Source organism: Nomascus leucogenys, chromosome 2 (assembly GCF_006542625.1).
Source record: "Nomascus leucogenys isolate Asia chromosome 2, Asia_NLE_v1, whole genome shotgun sequence".
Classification (NCBI taxonomy): domain Eukaryota; kingdom Metazoa; phylum Chordata; class Mammalia; order Primates; family Hylobatidae; genus Nomascus; species Nomascus leucogenys.
In genome coordinates, this window is record NC_044382.1 from 21,063,724 (window position 1) to 21,085,512 (window position 21,789).

The 21,789-nt window shown below is 41.6% G+C and overlaps 1 long non-coding RNA gene across 2 annotated transcripts in view; it reads left to right on the forward strand.

Moving 5' to 3' along the window:
* LOC115837956 overlaps window positions 1-11,752 on the forward strand; it is a 20,653-nt gene extending 8,901 nt beyond the window's left edge. The window contains exons 2-3 of one of the 2 annotated variants that reach the window (XR_004032996.1): window positions 8,875-8,953; window positions 11,360-11,752. This is a non-coding gene — a long non-coding RNA (uncharacterized LOC115837956). Of the gene's footprint in view, window positions 1-8,874; window positions 8,954-9,057; window positions 9,243-11,359 lie in introns of those variants that run through there. The other variant, XR_004032995.1, reaches the window with a different exon arrangement.
* Window positions 11,753-21,789: the final 10,037 nt, after the last annotated feature.

A 21,789-nucleotide genomic window follows, 5' to 3' on the forward strand; every position in this document is an offset into this window, starting at 1 on the left:
TATGAAATTCTGGGTTGAAAATTCTTTTCTTTAAGAATGTTGAATATTGGCCCCCACTCTTTTCTGGCTTATAGGGTTTCTGCTGAGAGATGTGCTGTTAGTTTGATGGGCTTCCCTTTGTGGGTAACCTGACCTTTCTCTCTGGCTGCCCTTAACATTTTTTCCTTCATTTCAACCTTGGTGAATCTGACAATTATGTGTCTTGGGGTTGCTCTTCTCGAGGAGTATCTTTGTGCTGTTCTCTGTATTTCCTGAATTTCAGTATTGGCCTGCTTTGCTAGGTTGGGGAAGTTCTCCTGTATAATATCCTGAAGAGTGTTTTCCAACTTGGTTGCATCCTCCCCATCACTTTCAGGTACACTAATCAAACGTGGATTTGGTCTTTTCACATAGTCCCATATTTCTTGGAGGCTTTGTTCGTTTCTTTTTACTTTTTTTCTCTAATCTTGTATGCTCACTTTATTTCATTAATTTGATCTTCAATCACTGCTATCTTTTCTTCCGCTTGATCGAATCAGCTATTGAAGCTTCTGCATGCATCACAAAGTTCTCGTGCCGTGGTTTTCAGCTCCATCAGGTCATTTAATGTCTTCTTTACACTGTTTATTCTAGTTAGCCATTTGTCTAACCTTTTTTCAAGGTCTTTACCTTCCTTGCAATGGATTAGAACATGCTCCGTTAGCTCAGAGATGTTTGTTATTACCGACCTTCTGAAGCCTACTTCTGTCAACTCGTCAAAGTCATTCTCTATCCAGCTTTGTTCCATTGCTGGTGAGGAGCTGCGATCCTTTGGAGGAGAAGAGGCACTCTGGTTTTAGAATTTTCAGCTTTTCTGCTCTGGTTTCTCCCCATCTTTGTGGTTTTATCTACCTTTGGTCTTTGATGTTGGCGACCTACAGATGGGGTTTTGGTGTGGATGTCCTTTTTGTTGATGTTGATGTTATTCCTTTCTGTTTGTTAGTTTTCCTTCTAACAGTTAGGTCCCTCAGCTGTAGGTCTGTTGGACTTTGCTGGAGGTCCACTCCAGACCCTGTTTGCCTGGGTATCACCAGCAGAGGCTGCAGAACAGCAAATTACAGAACAGCAAATATTGCTGCCTGATCCTTCCTCTGGAAGCTTCGTCCCAGAGGGTCACCCACCTGTACGAGGCGTCTGTCGACCCCTGCTGGGAGGTGTCTCCCAGTTAGGCTACATGGGGGTCATGGACCCATTCAAGGAGGCAGTCTGTCTGTTCTCAGAACTCAAACATTGTACTGGAAGAACCACTGCTCTCTTCAGAGCTGTCAGACAGGGATGTTTAAGTTTGAAGAAGTTTCTGCTGCCTTTTTTTCAGCTATGCCTTGCCCACAGAGGTGGAGTCTATAGAGGCAGTAGGCCTTGCTGAGCTGTGGTGGGCTCCACCCAGTTCGAGCATCCAGGCCACTTTGTTTACCTACTCAAGCCTCAGCAATGGCAGACGCCCCTCCCTCCACCAGGCTGCAGCCTGGCAGGTCGACGTCAGACTGCTGCGCTAGCAGTGAGCAAGGCTCCATGGGGGTGGGACCCACTGAGCCAGGCACGGGAGAGAATCTCCTGGTCTGCCGGCTGCTAAGACCATGGGAAGAGCCCAGTATTTGGGTGGGAGTGTCCCGTTTTTCCAGGCAGTCTGTCATGGCTTCCCTTGGCTAGGAAAGGGAAATCCCCTGACCCCTTCCGCTTCCCATGTGAGGTGACGCCCCACCCTGCTTCGGCTCTCCCTCCGTGGGCTGCACCCACTGTCCAACCAGTCCCAAAGAGATGAACCAGGGACCTTAGTGGGAAATGCAGAAATCACTCGTCTTCTGCGTCGATCACACTGGGAGCTGCAGACCAGAGCTGTTCCTATTTGGCCATCTTGGAACAGACCTCCCATGGGTAGCACCTTTAAGCTGAAATATTGGACAGAGAGTTTCCATTGCTATAGTATTTTGCTTAATTATTATCTTTATAGCAGGGATAATAGTTGACAAAAAGGAAGCATGAAAGTTTTACCATCACTGAGTCTGCTAGGCCTTTTTTTGGGTTTAGTAATGCAGTTTTAAATGAAACATGCTGCTTTTGGATTAACACCTCTAGTAAAGTAGAGGAAAATCTACAGGTACTTAAAAATCAAATCAGCTGGGCGTGGCAACTCATGCCTATAATCCCAGCAGTTTGGGAGGCTGAGGCAGGCGGATGACCTGAGGTCAGGAGTTCAAGACCAGCCTGGCCAACATGGTGAATCCCTGTTTCTACTAAAAGTACAAAAAATTAGCCAGGCATGGTGGCACGTGCCTGTAATCCCAGCTACTCAGGAGGCTGAGGTGGGAGAATTGCTTGAACTCGGGAGGTGGAGATTGCAGTGAGCCAAGATCACACCATTGCACTCCAGCCTGGGCAACAACAGCAAAACTCCATCTCAGAAAAAAAAAAAAAAACAAATCATAATTATTGACAGGCTCAGGAAACATGACAGCTTCAGCTCTGAGTGGCTACAATCCCTTTTTAATAAATTCCAGTCTTCTTTATGGAATTGGTTAACCCCTTTTTTAAGCACTCTCTTGCTTGTATGTCTTGTATTGATATTTGGAGCCTATATACTATATACTCAATACTATAACTCAAATTGTTTCTTCTCACCTAGAAGCAATCAAACTCCAAATGGTGCTGTAAACTGAAACACACGTGGAGATGCCATTCTTCTGAGGACACTTAGATCCACCCCAGGAGGAACTCTAGCTGCTGTTCCCCATTTGACTCCCCTTTTCAGCAGAAAGTAGCCAGAAAGAATCATCACCCAAAACCCTCTAACAGCAGTTAGTGTGGCATCTCCATAGTGGGGAATGTTGTAGGAAGAGAGGTCCTTGGGAATTTTTCTTTTTTTTCTTTTTTTCTTTTTTTTTTTTGAGACAGAGTCTCGCTCTGTCGCCCAGGCTGGAGTGCAGTGGTGCGATCTCGGCTCACTGCAAGCTCCGCCTCCCAGGTTCACACCATTCTCCTGGCCCAGCCTCCTGAGTAGCTGGGACTACAGATGCCTGCCACCGCACCTGGCTAACTTTTTTTTTTTTTTTTTTTGTATTTTTAGTAAAGACGGGGTTTCACTGTGTTAGCCAGGATGGTCTCGATCTCCTGACCTCGTGATCCTCCGGCCTCGGCTTCCCAAAGTGCTGGGATTACAGGCGTGAGCCACCGTACCTGGCCAAGGGAAGTTTTCGTTTTTTAAAGCATCTCCAGAAAAGTTTCTTCTAAAGCCCTGGCTCTTAGCGCCAGCGCAGCAACCTTTGATATGCAAATACTGACCATTAGAAAGTGGGCCCACCCAAACATGGAGATTCCTGTGGCCTTCCTGCCCTTTCCCCACATGTTCCTGGCAACATGGCCACCTCCGCATATCCCCAGGAGTATAGAACATCATGGCGCCCTATATTTGCATATTAAAAGGCTAGGGTGGGAGGGTCAGCTTTTTTACAGGCTACGTGAATGTCATGCCTAGTCAAACCAATCCCTTGAGCCCTATGCAAATCAAACACCACCTCCAGCCTCTGCATATAGACCTGGCTGGTATCCCTGCCAGGTGGAGACCTCCTCTTTTGGCTTTGGAGACCCCATCCCTGTGTCTCTGTATGGGGGAGCTTCTTTCTTCTGTCTTCTCCCTTCCTTCTTGCCTATTAAACTCTCCGCTCCTTAAAAGCAAAAAAAAAAAGAAAGAAAAAAACAGGGTTTCCCCATGTTAACCAGGCTGGTCTCCAAATTCTGGGCTCAAGCTGTCTGCATGCCAAAATGCTGGGATTACAGGTGTGAGCTACTGTGCCTGGCCCTGAATTCATGATTTTTAAAAATGTATTTTCCAGGCCCAGTGCGGTGGCTCATGCCTGTAACCTCAGCACTTTGGGAGACCAAGGCGGGCAGATTGCTTGAGGCCAGGAAATTGAGACCATCCTGGCCAATGTGGTGAAACTCTGAGCTAAAAATACAAAAATTAGCCTGGCATGGTGGGACATGCTTATAAATCCCAGCTGCTCGGGAGACTGAGGCATGAGAATCAGTTGAACCAGGGAGGAGGAGGTTGCAGTGAGTTGAGATCTCACCACTGCACTCCAGCCTGGGCGACAGATCCAGATAATGTCTCAAAAAAATAAAGTGTATTTCCCAGCTCTGTCCATTGGGTGGAGATAAAATGCCACTCCAGAAGCAATAAGCATCCAGATCTTAACTTCAAATTACCATTCCCCATGAAAATGAAAATAAACTCTTTGAAGAAATGGCTGGCTCTACATTGTGGCAGACAAAATTCTAGGCGAGCCGGGGACATTGTGTTGTCCCAGAAAGGAAGGAAATGCTCAGACTAATGAGTGTATCTCAAAAAAGATGAGCCAGCTTAAAGGGGTTCCCACTGGCCAAATATGTGATAATTTGAGCATTGATAAAAATAATAACTATAATTGATTGCAATTGTATTGCAATTGTATTGATAGCGCCTGTAATCTTAGCTACTCGGGAGGCTGAGGCAAGAGAATCGTTTGAACCCAGGAGGCAGAGGTTGCAGTGAGCCAAGATAGCACCATTGCACTCCAGCCTGGGTGACAAGAGCGAAACTCTGTCTTAAAAAAAACAAAACAAAAACACACACACCAAAAGAACATAATCAGACATATTCAGAATGCGGGGTATTATGTAAGATCACTGACTTGGCTTCTTCAAAAAGTAAATTTTATCAAGAAAAACAATATCTTTGAACATGTGTCCTAGGAGAAAAAAAGAAGAAAATGAAAAAGGAGGAGAAACAAGGAAGAAAGAAAAGGTAAGTGGTGGGCTGGGCATGGTGGCTCACGCCTGTAATCCTAGCACTTCAGGAGGCCGAGGAGGGCGGATCACTTGAGGTCAGGAGTCGGAGACAAGCCTGGCCATGATGGGGAAACCCTGTCTCCATTGAAAATATAAAAATTAGCCAGCATGGTGGCTCATGTCTGTAATCCCAACTATTCAGGAGGCTGAGGGAGGAGAATTGCTTGAACCTGGGAGGCAGAGTTTGCAGCAAGCTGAGATTGTGCCACTGCACTCCAGCCTGGCCAACAGAGCAAGACTGTCTCAAAAAAAAAAAAAAAAAAGAAAGAAAGAAAAAGGTAAGTGGGGACTGTTCCACAATAAGAGATTTAAGAGACATAACAACCAAATACAATGCAAAACTCTTGACTAGATACTGGCCTAAAAAACATTAAAAGCAGCTCTAAATTCACTGGGGAAATCTGTAATTACAAACAACCCTAGGTTTTAGTGGTTTGTAAAACAAAAGTTTATTTCATGTTCAAGTCACTTGTACTGCCAGTTGACTATGGTTATATTCCTGATAGCTGTTTGGATCCCTGTGTCTTATTCCAAAACCCAGGAAATGATTAGAAAAGCTTCTACAGCGCACAATGTGCATCTTGCTGCTCACAGTGTTTGCTGAAGCAATATGGCCAAGCGCTAAGATTATAGGGGAGGAGTGTGTCATCTTCCCATAGAGAAGAGGAAAGTGAATACTTTTGAGTAATAATACAATCTATTGCCACTCTTTATTAGTGGATACTAGGGAATTTTTAATTTTACAGGTATGATAATGTAGTGTGTAAAAGACCAATCTTAGGAGATACATTAAGAAGTATTTAGGGATGAGATAGTAACAGTAAAAAAGTAGATTGGTAGTAAAAGCAAAAGTGGCAAAATGTTAACAACTATTGAATCTAGTGGTGGTTTTATGGCTATCCATTATATTATTTTTTTTTTTTACTTTTCTACATGTTATGGATGGAATTGTGACTCTCCTAAAATATGCTGAAGTCCTAACCCATATACCTGTGGATGTAACTTTATGTGGAAGTAGGGTCTTTGCCCTATTGGCTACTGTAAGCAATTAAAATGGGGTCATTAGGGTGGGCCTTTAGTCCAGTATGACTGGTTTTCTTATAAGAAAACAGAGACACACACAGAGAGGAAGAATGGCACCTGAAGAAGAAAGCAGAGGTTGGAGTGATGCATCTACAAGCCAAGAAAGGTCAAGGATTGTCCTTGACAAGGCTGAGGCAGGAGAATCACTTGAGCTTGGGAGGTGGAGGTCGCAGTGAGCCAAGATGGTGCCACCGCACTCCAGCCTGGGTGACAGGGTAAGTCTCTGTCGAAAAATAATAATAATAATAATTGAGATCACAGATTTGGACTGCAGAAACTGAGCTTTAAATTATCAGTGACGGGAAGATTAGGAAATCTGCCAAATGTTGGTTAGGGATGAACCAGAATGATTTGACAGGGCATATTTGAATGAACTGATAGAATAAACATCATAGATCAATATTGAACTAAGATGAATCAAGAAACTGGTTATGGTAAAGATAACTGCCATTTTTTTGAGCACTCGCAAATTGCTATGTGATGCTGCATAAACCTTGTATAGGTCATCCTTTTTCATCCTCAGAATAATCCATTTTACAAATGAGAAAACAAACAGAGTCTTATAGGGATTAAAAGTCTGCACTTTTAGCCACAACACTCTCCTGCTTCATAAAATAGTTAGCACATACCATGTCCTTGGTGCTGTGCTAAGCACTCAGGATACATTATCTAGACCCATCCTCTCAGCCATCTTGTTGAGAGGCATCATTCTCCTTACTTATCAGATACCTACAAGAGATACAATAACTTCCTGCAGTACTATATATGGGGAACCAGGGAAGCTGGGAGACTCATCCAGGTCACTGTCTTTAGAGGTGAATTCTACCTAGATCCTACCTACTCTCAGGGTCCTGACAGCTGGAGAAGGTAAGACAACTATACTGCAAGGGAAAACATGGTGGGTGTCATAGAGTTCCCACAGACAAAGCACCATGAGAATACCCAGGAAGAATATTACTGAGGGCAGAAAGTAAACCCTAAATTTCTTTGAAACTCCCAGTTTTGTAAAATTCTGCACACAGTGAATATAAAATGGTGTAGCCACTATGGAAAACAGTATAGCAGCTCCTCAAAAAATTAAATATAGGGCTGAGCATGGTGGCTCACACCTGTAATTCCAGTGCTTTGGGAGGCCGTGTGTGGAAGACTACTTGAGCTCAGGAATTCAAGACCGGCCTGGGCAACATAGCAAGACCCCATCTCTAAAAAAAAAAAAATTGAAAACAACCGCTGGATACGGTGGCTTATGTCTGTAATCCCAGCACTTTGGGAGGCCGAGGCCGGCAGATCACGAGGTCAAGAGTTCAAGACCAGCCTGACGAACATAGTGAAACTCCGTCTCTACTAAAAATACAAAAATTAGCTGGGTGCAGTGGCACGCGCCTGTAATCCCAGCTACTCAGGAGGCTGGAGCAGGAGAATCGCTTGAACCCGGGAGGCAGACGTGCCAGTGAGCTGATATCACATCACTGCATTCCAGCCTGGGCGACAGGGAGAGACTCCATCTCAAACAAACAAACAAACAAAAAAATTGAATTACCATTGATCCTGCAATTTCACTTCTGGGTACATAGCCAAAAGAATTGAAAACAGTCTCAAAGAGATGTTTGTACAGCCATGTTCATAGCAGCTTTATTCGCAATAGCTAAAACGAGGAAGGAGCCTAAGTGTCTATTAATGAATGCATGAATAAGCAAGATGTGATATGCATACACAATGAAATATTATTCAGCCTTAACAAGGAATGAAATTCTGACACATGCTACAACATGAATCTTTTTTTTTTTTTTTTTTGAGACGGAGTCTTGCTCTGTCGCCCCGGCTGGAGTGCAGTGGTGCAATCTCGGCTCACTGCAAGCTCCGCCTCCCGGGTTCACGCCTTTCTCCTGCCTCAGCCTCTCCGAGTAGCTGGGACTACAGGCACCCGCCACCGTGCCCGGCTAATTTTTTGTATTTTTAGTAGAGACGGGGTTTCACCGTGGTCTCGATCTCCTGACCTCGTGATCCGCCCGCCTCGGCCTCCCAAAGTGCTGGGATTACAAGTGTGAGCCACTGCGCCTGGCCTATGAATGAATCTTGAGGACATTACGCTCCGTGAAATAAGCCAGTCACAAAAAGACAAATGCTGTGTGATTGCAGTAGTCAAATTCATAGAGGCAGAAAGTACAATGGTGGTTGCCAGGGGGTTGGGGAGAAGGGAATAGGGAGTTGTTACTTGATGCGTACAGAGTTTCTATTTCATAAGGTGAAAAGGGTTCTGCAGATTGGTTCACAACAATGTGAATGTAGTTAACGCTACTGGATTGTATACTTAAAATGGTTAAGATGGTAAATTTTATATTCTGTGTATCTTAGCATAATTAAAAATAAATTAAAAATCTGCACACAACAGATGTTTATGACCTAACTGGACACTGGCCTCTATTTTTATTTCTTAAATTTTCTGTTACTTAGAAGATCATTTGCTCACTGCAGGCTGATACAAAGAAAAATAATTTCCTTTGGCATAAAAGTCATATTTCATTTGACTTGATGCTGACTCCTTTGGTTTGTGGTAAAATCTGCATTATGTAATGGATGGTGAGGAGGGGAAAGAAGAAGAAATAATTTGTGTCTAAAATCTCCTTTCTCCTCTGAACAACTCTAATCTAATTTCTGGCTTGGAGTAATGTATATGATTCCAGGAATGACTGCCTAGGTCTGTCTTGGTTTTGAGGTAGATATAAGCATTAGGACATACCAGGATATACAAGGGTATAAAATTTAAAACTATTATTCCAGAATAAGTTTATGATTACAGGGAGTTATAATTATTATATTTGTCTGGAATTTTTTAGGCATTGCTTACATAGGTCAGGGTGAATGGATTTTATTTCTAAAGAGTCATTGATTGTGTGTCCTTAAAAGGACACGTTCAAGTTAACTACTCATTCTTTCTCTACTTAACAGGGGTTCCAGAAGTCGTGAGGATGTGGTTGACGGAGGACTTGGAAAAAGATGTTAGGAAAAGAGAAAGAGGAAATTAAATGTATGTTGCCTAGTCCCACTTGACCTTGTTCCATTTAATTCCACAAATGTACTCATTCATTTAACGAGTATTTCTTGATTTATTTCTATGTACCACGCACCAAGGCTGTCACGCAACAGCAAACAAGACAGCCATGCTGCCTGCCCGGTGGGGTTCGTGGTCAGTTGGGAAAGACAGACCTGATGACAAACAATTGTGTGAAGTGTTGTGAATCAAGGTGGAGGCCCTGCCCTGACTGGGGGCTGGGGATAGTCCATGAAGTTTCCCCTGAAGAAGCAGTACTTAACTGAGACCCAATAATGAGATCACAAGACAGCATGCTTACAGGTTTCTGCACTCTTGGAATTGTAATGTTGGGTGAACGTTTTGCCACACATTTTGCTTGTATAAGACTTTGGAAAGGAACCTTGAGTAGTGTGAATTCCTATATCATGGGTCAGGCAATTAATAAACACTGATTGAGCACCTTCAATGTGTGAGGGCAGTGGATGATGTGTGAGGTGTCTGGGCCAACTGAGAATCTATTTTGATATTTCAGATATCCAGGACTGATTAAATGGAAGAGATAGACAAAAGACAAAAAAAAAGAAAAAAAAAAGAAAAAAAAAGAACTTTGTGTCCATAGGTACTGACTAGGAGGATATAATTGATAATAATAATACCTTCTGGGTATAAGAAACTTATTCCAAACCATATTCTCATACGTTATTCATTTTTTTCCTCTCTAAATGAGTCTGTAGGGGAGGTAAGACAACAATTTTCTCCATTTTATAAGAAAGGAAACAAATGTTGTGGGGATTAGTTAAGTGATTTTTGCCCAATGTCCCACAACTTTCCAAACTAGGATTAGAACCCAGGCCTTTTGACACCAAGTCCAAGTTCCCCTCCACTCTGCCACCTTGCCTTTCCATGCTTGTCAGGAATGAAATAGATAGCTGTTGTCTTTGCCTGCCCAGCATTTCATTTTTCTGACTTTGGACCAGGGAAGTCCAACTGTCCTTTCCCCACCTTCAGGCCATGTAGTCCAGGTGGAGAGAATCCCTCCTCACCTGTTGCTCCACTGTCATGTCCTAGTGTGAACTGGATAAAGATCCCTCTCTCCTGTCACACACAGTCCTGCACCAGGATAAAGGCTTGGTGAATGCGGCCCTCTCTGGATTTCAGCCCCTGCTTGTCATTTTTGCAATGAATTACCTGGATAAATATCTGTGGCCTTCCTAATGACTGAGACCTAGCCAGTAAGGTTATGAGATGTGGATCTGACCCAAGCCAGGTCAATGAGACAGTCTGGCCCTTTGCTAAGATGACCAGGAAAGACAGGCTGTCTTCCCATTTGAATTGTTACACTGGTGGCCATGTTGCCTTCGAGAGGGAAGAGACTGCCCAAGATTTCAGTTTACACAAAGGAAAGAAAATAGGAAAGATGGAGACAAAAACTGTGATAACATTGAGCACCGCACTTGGAGCCAGTGCTACCCCTGGACTCATAAGTTCCTGGAGAGGGGGACTTGGCTTAATATTTTTCAAAGCTGAATCCCTCATGCCTAGAACGGTGCCTGACACAAAGGAAGCAATCAATAAATATCTGTTAAATAATTGAGCTGATAAATTCCTTTTTTGTTTTTCTTTTTTGTATATGTAACTGGGTTGTTGGAAGTCTCAATTCATTGGGGAGTATAAATTAAAAGTAACTTTATTTTTCTCAGTAACTGTTCTCTCATGTTCTCCTTTCTTACTGGTCAGCAATTTCCTTGGAGCATGGCTAGGCACGGTGGCTCACGCCTGTAATCTCAACACTTTGGGAGGTTGAGGTGGACAAATTGCTTGAACTCAGGAGTTTGAGACCAGCCTGGACAATGTGGCGAGATCCTGTCTGTCTCCCTCCCTCCAAAAAAACAAACAAACAACAACAACAAAAAAACAAAACAAAAAAACCCAGAATCTTGAACAGATCCCACAACTTCCCAGGTAGAAAAATGTTCTAGTATTTGTGTTCAAGATTGGTTAGCAGGCGCAGTGGCTCACGCCTGTAATCTCAGCACTTCGGGAGGCAGAGGCAGGTGGATCACTTGAGGGAGGCCAAGAGTTCAAGACCAGCCTGGCCAACATAATGAAACACTGTCTCCACTAAAAATACAAAAGTTAGCTGGGTGTGGTGGCACATGCCTGTAATCCCAACTGCTCAGGAGGCTGAGACAGAGAATCGCTTGAGCCTGGGAGGCGGAGGCTGCAGTGAGCCGAGACTGCGCCACTGCACTGCATCCTGGGTGACAGAGGGAAACTCCATCCCCCCCCCCAAAAAAAAAAAAAGAGAAGAAAAGAATCGGGCTGTGGTTTGAAACATAAACAAAGGTGAAGAAAACCTGGTGGTGGCTAGGCTACTGAGAATTTATTTTGTTATTTCAGATGCAATACTGATTAAAAGGAAGAGGTGGATAAAGAAGAAAAAGAGAGAGAGACAGAAGAAGAAAGAAAGAAAAGAACAGAATAGAATTTGGTGCGTATAAAATGTTTTGAGGCCCTATATCACAAAGAACTCTAATACTTTTTAGAAAAGGCAAGGTATTAAGACATCTTGATATAATATAAAGATATTATTATTGATACAGAGACAGAATCATATTCACTGAAGTGTTAATTTCACCACATAGCTATGAGTTATAGGGCTGCATATAGAGTGGCCTGTAATCATTTGGCCCTGAAAGGGTCATACGTTGGTAGAGAGATTGATGCAGGCGGATATCTCAATTTAATTTTTTCCAGTGACTGGGCTGGCTTATCGAATAAAAGAATTTAAATTCTTCATGCCCATCTAAAAATGGAATCTGGAATGTGAATTGACTTTCTGATTTGGCTTATACTATTAGTCATTCCCATGCATTAAAAATTAAAGGTAGAAGAAAATCTAATAAATAATTCATGATTTTTTTTGCTTGGGAAGAATTATTTCCTAATCGGAGTTCAATGATAGCTTTCATTTTAGCAATGGGAAAAAAAGTGCATGACAAATACTACTACTCATGCTTGATTTTTATTACTCATTCTGGTTACTTGAGTAACAAAAGAGGTTCCTTAAACACTCATACACAGAATTTCCCCTGTAGATATTTCAGGCATGGTTTTCTTCTGTTGCATAGTAGTCTGTGAAGAAACGTTAAATTAGGAAGTGAATTCAAAGAATTTCAAAGACTGAGCAATATCACATCACTGACATATTTACACTATTTAAGGAAACCTTTTTCTTCCTTTTTTCAACCTGCTTTCTTAGGTTGAAAAAGAAATCTTTTTTATCCATGATATTTTGTTTTTGAAGAGTACTCCCTGTGTACACATTTTTAGGCAAAATCTCAGCAACTCTTGGCCTATTGGATTTGACTCATTATGGATATAATCCAAAAGTTACCTTCATTTTTAAGTAACTATATTTGTAAAGAACAATTCTGTAAATATAGAATCTCAGGATGAGTAAATGTAATATAAATCAGAAACTAGATAGAGTAACGTTATCTATATATCTATATATAAGCATAACCCACATGTCTTCACTCTCTAACTATATTTAGGCTGTATTTTACATGTCTGAAGTTGAACATCATCTTTTCCATCTACACATTCAGTTTTGGTCAGATTTATTTTAATTTTCCTGGTCAACCAGGTTTGACAATTTAGAATAATTACTGGCTGTTCCTCATTCTCCAAAAATAGTGGTCAACATATTGAGTGTTTATTCAGTTCCAAATTATATGGTAAGCCTTTACATAAAATATTTTATAACCTCACAAAAATTATTTTAAGTATGCACTGTTATTCACATTTTGTAACTGGGGAAACAGTCTTATAGGGATTAAGTGACTTACCCAAGGTCACATAGTGGGGGAGCCAGGATAGGAAGCCAGGAATGCAATGCAAGAGCTTATGTGCTTAACTCATTTTTCTATTCTACCTCTCAATAACACCATCATATTGATCTACAGATTCATTTATTCATTCATCTGTTAATTGATTCATTCATTCCACAAACACTTTTTTAAGAAATTTTACTTTCCATTGCAACAAAATCCACATTCGACACAAACGCTTCTTAAACAGTCATTTTCAAATCAGAGACTGTAGACAGTGCTAGGAATTGATTAAGACAAGGTCCTTGCCCTAACAACTGAGGTAGCAAATTACATTAACGAAAAATTAAAGCATGATATAAGTGTTTTAGGAAAGTTGTTTCTGTTCCTTTTTCCATAAATTTGGATGCTTTTACCTGCAAATAACTGAAAACCTCACTAATGAAATCTTAAACACTATGGAAATTTAATATCATATAGATAAATTTAGTTTGTTAATTTCAGGACCTCTTCAGGGGCTCAGTGATGTCATTAAAAATCGGAACACTTTTAGTTTTTCTGTGTCACTATCCACAGCATATCAGAGAGATCTGTCCTCATGCTCACAAAATGGCTGCTGTGGTAGCAACCAGCAAGTTCTCACATTACAGCATTTAAAACAGAAAGGAAAGAGATAAACAGAAAACAGTGCTCTTTTTATATCTGCTCTCTCTTTTATTAGGGAATTTTTTTTTTCACTAGAAGCATCCAACAGACTGTTCCTTATGTCTCAGTGGACAAAACTTCAGTCACATGCCCACCTCCATAGCAATTCTGACAAAAGGGAACAGTACTTGGCACAATGCCTTCTAAACAAAATCAGAGTTCTGTTAGCAATGAAAAGCGTGGAAGGATGGCTAGCAGGTAGGCAACAATGGCCCTACTCCTCTTCCAATATGAGTGCCAAAACAGAGGTATATAGAAAGTGCTGTGAAAGCATAAAGAAATGTTATAGTCTGCCTAGGATAACCAGAGATAGCATTTTAGAGAATGTGACATTTAAGCTGGGGCCTGAAAGGATAGGTAAGAGTTTATCAGGCAAAGGACAAATATATCAGAAATCAGGGCTGAGTGCACCTTAAAAAGTGTTTAGTACAAATTCCATTCAACACTTGCATTTCCTTCATAGTCATTTCCAAATCTGACATATTCCTTTCTATGGCCTCCAGCCAACTCAGAGCCATTTAATGCCTAGTCTCCTCGCTTTGGCCAACAGTGATTAGACATGCTTAGGAAATCCAAGATAATATAAATACAAGAACCACATTTTTGCTAGCTGATTAAATGCTCTTTTGATCAAAAGAGATAAAAGACATAATAGAAACACTGTATGGGGCCTCAAATATCTTTTCCTTTTCCAGATACCTTTCTCCCTTTTCTCATCCTTCTCTTTTATTAGCTATATTATTCTCTTATTTTAGGGAATGCCAACACTGAAAAACTACAACTTACTTTGATTTTTCTGGTAACACTGTAATAAAACTGTAGGACAGCATGTGATAGAGACAAGAGCTCCACTTGCTCTTTATTCAGTATTAAAACTGTATTCATTATTCTTTTTTGTTTAACAAATTATCCCAAAACTTGGTAGCTTAAAACAAAAATAGGCCAGGCACGGTGGCTCACACCTGTAATCCCAGCACTTTGGGGGGCTGATGGGGGTGGATTACCTGAGGTCAGGAGTTCAAGACCAGCTTGGCCTATATGCTGTCTCTACCAAAAATACAAAAATTAGCCGGGTGTGGTGGCACATGCTTGTAGTCCCAGCTACTCTGGAGACTGAGGCAGGAGAATTGCTTGAACCTGGGAGGCGGAGGTTGCAGTGAGCTGAGATTGTGCCACTGCACTCCAGCTTGGGCAACAGAGTGAGACTCCATCTCAAAAAAACAAAAACAAAAACAAAACAAAACAAAAAAAAGAAAAATAAACATTTATTGGCTGGGCACGGTAGCTCATACCTGCAATCCCGGCACTTTGGGAGGCCAAGGCGGGTGGATCACCTGAGGTCAGGAGTTCAAGACCAGCCTGGCCAACATAGTGAAACCTTGTCTCTACTAGAAATACAAAAATTAGCCAGGTGTGATGGTGCAAGCCTATAATCCCACCTACTTGGGAGGCTGAGGCAGGAGAATCACTTGAACCCAGGAGGCAGAGGTTGCAGTGAGCTGAGATTGCACCACTGCACTCCAGCCTGGGTGACAGAGTGCAACTCTGACTCAATAAAATAAAATAAAATAGGCTGGGCGTGGTGGCTCACACCTGTAATCCCAGCACTTTGGGAGTCCAAAGTGGGTGGATCATCTGAGATCAGGAGTTCGAGACCAGTCTGGCCAACATGGTGAAACTCTGTCTCCACTAAAAATACAAAAATTAGCATGTGTGGTGGTGGGTGCCTGTAATCCCAGCTACTTGGGAGGCTGAGGCAGGAGAATCACTTGAACCTGGTTCACTGCAACCAATATCACGTCATTGAACTCCAGCCTGGGCAACACAGCATGACTCTGTCTCAAAAAATAAATAAAAAAGAATGACAATAAAATAAAATAAACATTTATCATCTCATACAGTTTCTGTAATTCAGGAATTCAGGAGCAGCTTAGCTGGGTGGCTTTGGCTCAGGGTCTCTCATGAGGTTGTAATTAAGATGTCCACTGGGGCTTCCATGACCTGCAGGCATGACTGGGGCTAGAGTATCTGCGTCCAATATGATCACTCTGATGGCTGTTGGCAGAGGCTGCCGTCCTCTCCATGTGACCTCTTTATAGGGTACCTGAGATATTCTAAACAGGCAGGTTAACGTAGCAGAGTAAACACGGATTGTTAGAGGCTAATAGGATAACTAGATCGCTATATAAAATGAACTTGGATCCCAATTTTGTATCATATATAAAGGAAAACAGCATATAGATTAAAGATCTAAATATAAAAGGTAAAATTATAGAAGTAATCGAAAAAAATATAAAAGAATGTCTTTGAGAACTTGGCATGGGAAAGGATTTCTTAAAATCCTAAAAGCACAAAATATAAGGTGAAAAAATGATGAATTTGACCACATTAAGAATTTCTGTACAACAGAGGGTATCAGAAACACGTTAACAGATGGATCACAGACAAGAAGATATTTGCAATGTTTGAATATCTGTAATAAATAAGAGACTCTTGCAAATCAACACATAAAAAGCAGGAAACACAAAAATTAAATTGTAAGTGATTTGAATGTAAGTAAACATCACAGATAGGGAAAGCTAAAAGACTAAATTTATTTTATTTCATTATTTTTGTTTTGAGACAGGGTCTCGCTGTTACTCAGGCTGTAGTGCATTGGCTTGATTTTGGCTCACTGCAACTTCCGCCTCCTGGGCTCAAGGGATCCTCCCACCTCAGCCTCCCGAGTAGCTGGGACTACAGGCTTGCCACCACGCCCGGCTATTTTTCTTTTACTTGTTTGTTTGTTTGTTTACTTATTTATTTATTTATTTATTTATTTTTGGTATTTGTTGTATAGCTGGAGTTTCACCATCTTGTCCAGCCTGGTCTTGAACTCTGACTTCAAGGGATCCACCCACCATGGCCTCTCAAAGTGCTGGGATTACAGGCATGGGCAGCAGCACCCAGCCTAAAAGACTAAGTTTATGAAGAGGTGCTCAACCTATCTAATCATCAGAGAAGTGAAAATTATTAAAAAAAAAAAAAAACACCAGACACTTCTACGTACCAATAAGATTGGCAAAACTCACTGAGTTAAACCAAGTGCTGGTATGGGAGTGGGAAAAAGCAAATCCTCCTGTGCTGCTATTAGGAGTCTAAAGAGGAACAGCCATGTAGGAGTGAATCTGTCCTTTAGTGAAAGTGTATGTGCATGCCCATGACACAGCAATCCCACTCGTAGGTAGGTCTCCTGAGAAACTGTCAAACAAGTTTATAGGGCACATGTCCTTGACAATGCTGCTTCTAGTAAGAGCTCACTGGAGGCACCCTAGGAATCCATTATTAGGGGAATGGAGGAGTAAAAATTGAGCTTCATAAAGACAGAAAGCACTACTCAGGAGGACGAGGCAGAAGAATCACTTGAGCCCGGGAGGCGGAGGTTGCAGTGAGCTGAGATTACGCCACTGCACTCCAGCCTGTGTGACAGAGTGAGCATCTGTATCAAAAAAATAAAAATAAAAAAGGAAAGCAGATTAGTGATTTCTAGGGACGCGGGTGGGGTGAGGAGTAAGGAGGAATGAGGACTACTAATGGATTTGAGGTTTCCTCTTGGGATCGTGAAATGCTGTGGAATCAGATAGTGGTGATTGTTTGACACTGCTGTGAACATACAAAAAACCACTAACTTGTACAGTTAAAAACAAAGCTAGGCCTGCTGTGGTGGCTTACTTGTGTAATCCCAGCACTTTGGGAGGCCAAGGCGGGTGGATCACCTGAGGTCAGGAGTTTGAGACCAGCCTGGCCAACATGGCAAAATCCAGTCTCTACTAAAAATATAAAAAATTAGCTGGGCCTGGTAGAGGGCTCCTATAATCCCAGCTACTCAGTAGGCTGAGGCGGGAGAACGCTTGAACCCGGGAGGCAGAGGTCGCCGTGAGCCGAGATCGCACCACTGTACTCCAGCCTGGGCCACAGAGTGAGACTCTATCTCAAAAAACAAAAAAAAAATAAAATAAATAAACTAAAAAAAAGTAATGAACATACCCACTGTAGAAAAACACAGATAAGAAAAAAAGTATGTGGGAAAGATAAGAAACAGATTGTATACATCTAAGAGGATATGGGTAAATTAAAACACAAATACATACATCCACCAAATACTGTACTCACTCAGTGATACATATGTAACTGACACATGTTAAGCATATTAAAGTGGGTGCCCAGAGCATGAGGGTGAGGGAGAGTAGAATTAGAATAGGAACAGAAATGGTAAATGAAGGGAAAAATAATAAAATAAAATAATAAAATAAAACAGGAATGGGGATTGTAAAGCACAACAGTTCATCCAAAGATATCCATATACTAATGCTAGGAAGGTGTGAATACATTACCTTACTAGCAAAAGAGATTCCACAGCTGGGATTAAGATAAAGATTTTAAGATAGGAGGGGCTATTATGATTATCTTGGTGGGTCTAATACAGTCACAATGGCCTTAAAAGGTGGAAAATGAGGCCGGGCGCGGTGGCTCACGCTTGTAATCCCAGCACTTTGGGAGGCCGAGGAGGGCGGATCACGAGGTCAGGAGATCGAGACCACGGTGAAACCCCGTCTCTACTAAAAATACAAAAAATTAGCCAGGCGTGGTGGCGGGCGCCTGTAGTCCCAGCTACTCGGGAGGCTGAGGCAGGAGAATGGCGTGAACCCGGGAGGCGGAGCTTGCAGTGAGCCGAGATCGCGCCACTGCACTCCAGCCTGGGTGACAGAGCGAGACTCCGTCTCAAAAAAAAGGTGGAAAATGGAAATAGATGGGCGAAAGCAGGAAATGCAGGGATGGAAACAGGGGTCAGAGTGATGAAATTGTTGGCTTTGAAGAAGGAAAAGGTCCATGAGCCACGCAGCCTCTAGAAACTAAAAGTCAAGGAACAGATTGTTCCCTAGAGCCTCTAGAGGGTAAGTTGTCTTATGGATACCTTGGTTTTAGATCCATAAAGACCATTTTGAACGTCTCACCTTCAGAACTGTAAGATAATACATTTGTGGTATTCTAAGCCACTATATTTTGGTAATTTGCCGCAACAGCAATAAGAAACTAGTACAAGAACTTGTGCAGACCAAAGAAAATGCTATGTTGAAACTGTTGAAAATGATTAACTCAATTCTCTGCACCAGAAGTCCAAAAAGAGAGAAAAAAAAAAAGTCCCTCTACCCCCGAAAATTAGCCTTAGAGAGAATTAGCCCTTCCCCACCACATACACACACAAATTAGAATTGATTCATACCTCGTTTGTTCTAAGAATTAGCACGTAGTGGCAATTATAACCCCAAATTTCTTAAATATAAGTTTAATTAATTTCATAATGTTTTAAGGATACAAAATATCCCTTTTCCACCAATTACTCTGAATTGGTTCCTATTTGTATTAATCTGCATGGGCTGCTATACTGAAATACTGCAGGCGGGGTGGTTTAAACAACAGAAATTAATGTTTTCACTGAAGGTCTGGCAGGATTGGTTTCTAAAGAGGGCTCCCTTCCTGGTTTTTGTATGTCTGCCTTCTCACCGTGTCTTCACATGGCCTTTCCTTGGTGCATATTGGGGTTGCAGGGAGGAGAGCTGGAGTTTCATTTTATGAAGGCGGGAATCCTATCAGGGCCCTATACTTATGACCTCATTTTAACCTTAATTATTTCCTTAGAGGTCTCATCTCCAAATACAGCCACACTGGGGGTTAAGGTTTCAGCATATGAATTTTGGGAGGCAACATTCAGTCCATAATGCTGATTTAATAAGATCACATTAAGAACCTTCTTAGGAGATGTTGTTGTGACTTTGGACAGTTTTCATATTAATTTAAGATTTCTTTGTAAAAAGGTAAGTTGTATAAGAAAAGAAGCCTCATTTGTCCTAGTCACTGTTGTATTCCTAGAGCCTAGTACAGGACGTGGCACATTCTAGGAGAGGCTCTAATTCTTCTAAGTTGGGCCTCTAACCCAATCCCATTCTTTATCTGGGTACCCCACCACTTGCCCAAAGTCGTCCAATCAGTGCTGCAGTCTATTTCCTTTGGGATGGGAGTCTCCTCAGTATCATGCCTTCAGGGTTCACCAGAAAGATGTTAATAGACCCTACCACATACCCAAAGTTAGCCTTTGGGTTGGGGTTTTCCACAGTATAGTCCATTCTGTGTGAACAGAAAGATGTTACAGGACCCCACCACTTACCGGGCATTTCTGCACTAAATTCCAATCTGGGTCACCAGAAAGATGTTACAGGAAAGGGGTCCAGATCTAGACCCCAAGAGAGGGTTCTTGGATCTTGCACAAGAAAGAATTCAGGGCGAGTCCATAAAGTGAAAGCAAGTTTATTAAGAAAGTAAAGGAATAAAATAATGGCTACTCCATAGACAGAGTAGCCCCAAGGGCTGTTGGTTGCCTATTTTTATGGTTATTTCCTTTTTAGACCATATAGGGTAACTTCCTGACATTGCCATGGCATCTGTAAACAGTCATAGTACTGGTAGGACTGTAGCAGTGAGGATGACAATAGGTCATTCTGGTTGCCATCTTGGTTTTGGTGGGCTTTAGCTGGCTTCTTTATTGCAATCCGTTTTGTCAGCAAGGTCTTTATGACTTGTATTTTGTGCCAGCCCCCTATCTCATCCTGTGACTTAGAATACCTTAACCATCTGAGAGTGCAGCCCAGTAGGTTTCAGCCTCATTTTACCCAGCACCTACTCAAGATGGAGTTGCTCTGGTTCACACACCTCTGACAACTTATTTGCCTCTTTTATTAGCTTTTGCTCACGCACACAGTTGACTCTCCCATTTAAACCTTAGTACCGTGGTTCTCAAGGCAGGGTATGGGGACAGACACTCTTAGAGAGCCGCTAGGTTAAAACTATTTTCATAATAATCCTAATGCAATATTTGCTCTTTTCACTTCATTCTCTTGTGAGTGTAATGTGGGGGAAAATACCGTTTTTTTCCCCCATGAAAATGTGTTACCATATAATGGTTTTATTATTGTTTTAAATGAGTTGACAGCTATCTTTAAAATTTCAGTTTTTATTTATAACATAGTAAATATTGACAGATAAAATCCAAATGAACAAAAGCTCTTTGGGGATCTTCAGTAGTTTTTATGGGTATAAAGAGTTTTTGAGATTAAAAAAAAGTTTGAAAATCATTGCCCTTGTCTATCTGCCAGGTATAAGAACTCCTATTGACCACATTCGATACCACAGGATTAGACAATGAATTGGAGTTGGTCTTCTTTGAGTGATAACTTGTCTTGATTGCAAAAATCATCTACGTCAAGATAAACTATAGCTTTTGGCCACAATGTCATTTAGAAATGCAGCAAATGTTAATACAGGATTTCTTTTTGTTTTTCTTGGTGATGTTTAATGGAAACAAACACAATCCTAGTAAAAGGAGAAACATAAACATGGAAAGGATTTGGAAGAGTGTCTAGCATAAGAGTAAGCCCTTAACACAGGTAGTGATTATTACTGTTTTATTATTACCCTATCACAGTCCCTATTCATTTATTTATTCAACAAGTATTTATTGAGTACTACATGCCAGGCTCAGTGGTCTGCACTGGGGATTCAGTGATGGGCAAAACACAAACAGTTCTGCCTTCGAGGACTTTATAGTCAAGTGGGAGAGGCAGTGGAATAATCACATTAAAAATTCTAATTACAAATTGTGGTAAGAAAACGAAGTGACAGAGGTATAAGTAGACCAAGATTTGATCTTTCAGTCAGTAAAAGCTTCTCTGAAGAAGTCCCAGTTGAGCTGCATTGAAAAATATACAGGAGGAATTAAGGAGACACAAAGGAAAGAGTAGCGCACTGAGCATGTTTAAAGACCCTTTGGTAGAAAGAGAAGGATGAGGGGGCCAATGTGGCTTAAACCCAAAGACTCAGGACTAGAGTGGTAACTGTTTAATGGCAAAAACCACAATTATGTTTGCACCAACCTAGTAGTAGTAGTAGTAGTAGGTTAGATCCCAAGCCATTTGGGGATTTTAAGGCTTTGCCAAGGATTTTAGACTTTTATCACATATCAGTGGGCAGCCATGGAAAGCTTTAGGAAAAGTGTGACAACCTTAGATTTGTATTTTCAAAAGATAGCTGGAGTGTAGTGGGGCAAGGCTGACAAACAGGGAGATTTATTTACAGGGCTTCGGCAGTATCCAGGTGAATGATGGTGGGAGCCTGGAACAGGGTAATGGCAGTAGAGACCCAAAGGAGTGGATAAATTTGGGAATTCAATATTCAATATTCAAATATTTTGGAAGTAGG